Source organism: Otolemur garnettii, unplaced genomic scaffold, assembly GCF_000181295.1.
Source record: "Otolemur garnettii isolate 467f Iridium unplaced genomic scaffold, OtoGar3 scaffold00168, whole genome shotgun sequence".
NCBI classification, from domain to species: domain Eukaryota; kingdom Metazoa; phylum Chordata; class Mammalia; order Primates; family Galagidae; genus Otolemur; species Otolemur garnettii.
In genome coordinates this window covers 571,777-577,252 of record NW_003852563.1, presented here as the reverse complement: position 1 = coordinate 577,252, position 5,476 = coordinate 571,777, and the positions used below count along the sequence as shown (strand labels likewise).

The window sequence follows — 5,476 nt, the reverse complement described above, 5'->3', positions numbered from 1 at the left end:
AAAATCACACACTTTTAATTTTTTAACTTTTTATTTTTTAAATACATAAAGCAGTTAGTATTCCACACAGCATAAAATTGGACAAATCAAAGTTTACATGTCCCAGTTGACCATGTGTGAAAACACAAAGCAGGTATTAAAACTGACATGTCCAATATTTAAAACCAGTTTATAATTGGGTGAACATCTAAACCCTTAATTAAAAAACACAAATGAAGTGAAAAGCTTTACACTGGTACACACTGTTCACACCTCTATTTCAAGTTTGGAAATGCATGTTTGCAAGCAGCAATATAAAAGTATTCAAGAAGAATATATAATCTCTGAAAATTATGAAAACATCTCTGCTACCAATGCATTTCTAAATACAAAACTATCATCTTTGTTACTTCTGTGTAGTGAGAGAACTTCATTTTCAAAACAGATACAATTCAGTCTTTAGCGTGTGTGAATGGTAAGAATGACAGTCTTTTTTTTTATTTTTAAGTTTCTGTTTGGCATCCGTAAGCAGGCAAAAGCTTTGAACAGAAGGGTCCGCCAAGGAACCAGGCTTGTTCTGTGGCATCCAGTTAAACCAGAGCCGGGAATGCCTCTGGGTCATCCACATCAGGAGCTGAAGCACTTGACTGGTCCGTGGGACGGCCACCATGCCCTCGCCCACCTCTTCCTCCTCTGCCACCACGTCCTGGGCGACCAAGGTCTCCAAAATTGATTTCCAGCTGCGACGTTATATCATTCGCTGGCTTCCGGCAATGACGGTCCGTAACGGAATCTTCAGCATGAGCCTGGTCACTCTTCGATTTGTGAAGCACAAATCCCTTCTTCCACTGCCCGTCGGCCCCTTCGTTTGGTTTTCGGAGAGTAAATTCTACTTTTGCCCGGTCCTTACTTTGAATAGCCTTCCACTCATCCAAAGTCATCTCTTTGGGACCCTCTTCCTTGTCCTCTTCCACTTCGTTCTCCTTGTTTTCGGTGTCAGCCACCGGGTGCTCGTCCCCGTCAGGGGGCTCCTCAGTCCCATTCGACTGATCCAAGTCGGTGAGTTCGTCTTCGACGGTCCCCCAGTTGTGAGAGCCGCTCCCTCCACGCTTGTCCTCAGGCTTCAGGCCGGCCCTGTCGCTCCCACTGTGCCGGTCAAACTCGCGTTTGCCGCGGGCATCCAGCCCGTCCGCCCGGCCCGGCCCGCGCCCGCGGCCCCCTCGCCCTCGCCCCGGGCCCCCGCGGCCCCGGCCCGGCCGCTCAGCCGTCGGCCTCTCCGCGGGGAACTCGCCTCCTTCCCCCTTTTCTTCAAGCGGCTTTTCAGCCCTTCGTTCCCGGGGCGGTCGCCGGTCGGGTCTCCGCTCAGGAGTTTTCCCCTCTCCCTGCAGCTGCGGCTCGGCTCTCCCTCCGGCGCGTCTCCCCGCTTCTCTGGGGGGCAGCGCGGGCGGCGGCGGCGGCTCCTCGGCGTCCCGCGGCGGCTCCTCCCGCAGCCGTGTGCCCGCCGCGCTGGGGCCGGGCTGCGCCCCGGGGCCTCCGACGCCGCCCCGACCGGCTTCTTTTTTCTTGTTCTCCGCTGCCTGCAGCACCTCGAAGGGGTCCGAATCGTCGTCAAATAACTGGTCGAATCGGTTGGAGACGACGCAGCCGAAGCCGCCCTGCAGGTGCCCCGGCATGATGGCGGCCCGGCGGCGCGGTCCCCGAGGTCTCCGAGGTCCCCGAGGTCCCCGCGCCGCGCAGCGGCCGCGCCCCCAACCGCCGGCGGCGGCTCCTCCCACAAGGTCCATATTTGAATTGTAAACAGCCACATGCCTGTGTAAAATTAAAAAAAATTTTTTTTTTCTTAATAGACTTTATTTTTAAAGCAGTTTTAGGTTAGCAGTAAAACTCAGGGGCAGCTGCAGACACCTCCTGTATCATCATACGCACTTTTAAGGGAATGAAGAAGAATGTCGTCTTGTTTTTTTCTTCTAAATCTCTTAATTTGTTCTTGAAAATCCAGTTTTCCCTCTGGTATTGTTTCTCTTCAGCCTAAAAAGCTGGCTCTAGCATTTCTGCATAGGTAAAGCATAGGTTTGGTCATGGAGAATTCTTACTTCTGAGAATGATTCATTTTGCCTTCATTTCAAAGGATCTTTTTATTTGATAAAGAATATTAGCTTGACAGATTTGTTTTCTTTCTTCACTTTAAAAATATTGTGCCATTGGTTTTTGGCCTTCATTATTTGTGATTAAATATCTAATTAGCCCACCCAATCATTTCAATTTGAAAGCACTTTGAAAACTGCTCAAGTTATCTTGTTCTATTACTATTGTAAGCGTTTTTCTAAAGTCTACAACTGTAATTGTAGATTTTTCTTCTTTTAGTTTTTTTTATAATTTCAGAATATTACGGGGGTACAAATATTTTTGGTTACATGGATTGTTTTTGCCATGCTAATGCAGAGTTACAAGTTGCCTGTCACCCCAGATGGCATCCAATGTACCTTTATTTCATCCATCCCCTCGTCCCCCTACCTGCTTGATTTCTCCTTGAGTTTTACTTTCTTCTGTAAAACTGAATGCTGATTATTGGTTGTTCAGATTTAATAGTGAGTACATGTAGTGTTTGTTTTCCATTATTTAGGTATTTCACTTAGGTGAATGGTGTCCATTTCTGTCCAAATTGTTGTAAAAGGATTAAGTCATCTTTCTTTCTGACTGAGTAGTAGTTCAGGGAGTGTGTGTGTGTGTGTGTGTATGCACACACATGAGTGTCCACTCATGAACTGATAAGGCACTTGGTTGAGTCCACATTTTTGCAATTGTGAATTTTGTTGCCATAAACACTCCAAATGCAAGTGTCTTTTGATAAAATGACTTCTTTTCCTTTGGGTTAATACTCAGTAGCAGGATTGCTGGATCACATGGTAGGTTTACTTTTAGTTCTTTGAGGAATCTCCATATTTGGTTGGAGGCGTGTCCAACCTCTGCTTATTTTCCATAAGAGGCTGTACTAATTTGCAGTCCCGCTAACGGTGTATAAGCATTCCTTCCCCTGTGCATCCACGCCAGTATCTGTTGTTTTTCTGACGTTTTAGTAGTGACCATTCTCATAGGTAGAACCAAATTTTTAGACCTCTCTCCCATCCCATATGTTTCTAATGCTCTTTACTATTGTATTTTCTAGCCTTTCTGTTTTCCTGCTTCTACCTGCATGTTTTATTTTCTATTGGAGATTCTTCCAGGAATTCCTTTTCTCTTCTTCTAAGCCAAATCAGCTTTTAAACTCACATGTTGAGACTTTAATTATGGTGTTTTTCAATGGTAGGATTTAGATTTGAATACATACATATATATGTATTTTCTAGGTTTGAGTCTCAGATGAAATTCTCAATCTTATTTATGTTTACTAACTTCAAAAACTGGGTCATATATGTTTTTATTTTATATGTTTCTCTGTATACTGTTTCCATATGCCCGTTAACTTCCGATCAGGTGTGGGATGGGTTAAATGTGGTAGAGCACCTTCCTACAATCAGCGAGCCAGTTGGCTTGTAGCTGGCTGGGCTGAAATTTTTGTAAAGCTAGAGTAGATGGCCTTCTAGAAATTACAATTGAAAGCCTGGGGTATTTTCTAAAGCTGAAATGTCTTGTTAAATCTGAAAGTATAGTTTTTGTCTCATTTTTACCAAGTCACTCTAGAAAACAGTGCTTTTATCACCTTTTTCTCTATTTAGCTATTCGGCCACTGGTTCAGGGTGGTGTTAGGATCCAGCAAATATCTCGAGAAGAAAAACTGCAGAGTGTCATTCTCTTGTGTCTTTCTTCTCTTTAGGTCCTGGCTTCTCAACGCCTGGCTTCCTTGGTAGTCCCAAACTCTAATATTTTGTCTTTTCAATCTGACCGAACATCCACCCACCAATCACACTTTTGATAGCCTGTGAGCCTAGGCTGTGGAAACAGCATTTCTTTATTTCTAACAATAACTTCACATCCTCCTTGTTCTGTTCTCACTCTTGAGTCTCCTTCATCCCTGATTCCTGACTTCTGCCCCATTGCCAGCCAAATTGTTGCCCCTCGGGCTCTAGCTTAGTTAATTCAGTTTAGCTCAAGATTTTCCCAAATAGTATTGAATTAGAGTCACCTCATGGACCAGACTTTTAAAACATTGGCAAGCTTGCTAAAAATGCAGATTTCTAGGCTTTGGCCACAGATCAATTGCTCTGAGATGAATCCTAATAATTGCTAGTTTTAGTAAGCGTCCTAGCACCCCCCCCCCCAACACTTGGAGGGATATTGTACCCTGGCTCTCACCCGAAGGCCTCACACTCTGGTGTTGGCTGACTTTAACAGGCTCTCAGGTCTGGTCTGCCTAAGGCCCCAAGAAGGGACATTACTCACTGTGAGTTTAACTAATGTGGTTTTTTGCTATTTGAAGTGATCCCTGCTCTCTAGGGAAAAATAATCAGAGGATTATATAGAATTATCTCCCTCAAAGGCTATGAGGACATAGTCCATTATCCATCTTAGGTGGCAGTATGGCGGATTATGTGGCATTTCATCTTTGCTACTCTCTGACTCAGAATATTAAGAATGTAAAGCTGAACTCAGAAACACCTGCCATTGATTGTCTGAACTATTCTTAGGCAATCTGGAAAACCCTTTCTCATCTGATATTCATAGTCTCCCCAACATTTAAAGCTATTATTCAGAACATTTCTATTCTTCATTTTATACTTAAGATCGTGAGCCAAGCCAAGAAGACATTTTTGTATTCCCCTGTCTCCTCCCTACCAGTGTTGGAGGAATGTCAACATGAAAGGAGAAGGGATATTATTTAGGGTGGCCTGAGGGGTAATAAGTAGGATTAATGGGATGAAATTGAGCAAAGGAAAATTTAAAGTGAACATCAGGAACATTTTCCGAAGATTGAGATCAATGATCCTGTGGAATTAAGTTCCCAGGGGAGGTTGTGGGAGCCCCGTTACTTGAATCAGTTCAAACTAGACTGGACTAAATATTTGAATATAATCCTACCTTGGCAGGGAGTAAACCTGCAATGGCTGGAGAATGGAAAAAATGACCTAATAGGTCTTTTCCATCCCTGACTTCTATGAGTCATCCAATGTATGCTGTTATGCGTCACACAGCCGGCCAGACCTGGGTCATTCGCTATACATTTCAGCCACAAAATACTCAGATTTTGACTGTGCCCCAACTAAACAGCTACCTCAGCAGAGACTGAGGGCCCCTTTGGGATTTCTGGTTAGTTTATAATCAATTAAATATCAGAAATGAATGCAGAAATCAGTCATAGAAGCAGAGGGTGGTGAGTAATTGAGTTCTGGTCCCTACCCTCTGGGAGGGTCACCCTCAGCTCTTTGCAGACAGACAGAAATCTTTCCATTGCTGCCGTCGTCGTCTGTAACTCTGCCTCTCAGGCTTGGCTGGCCTGTGGATCCTGCGGGGGCAGCCACTGCCCTCCTAAGTGCTGATGGCAGGCGGATGCCTCCGCTGC

The 5,476-nt window shown here is 44.7% G+C and overlaps 1 pseudogene; it reads right to left on the bottom strand.

Moving 5' to 3' along the window:
• Positions 1-569: 569 nt before the first annotated feature.
• LOC100960214 lies at positions 570-1,652 on the bottom strand (annotated as a pseudogene).
• Between the last annotated feature and the right edge of the window lie 3,824 nt (positions 1,653-5,476).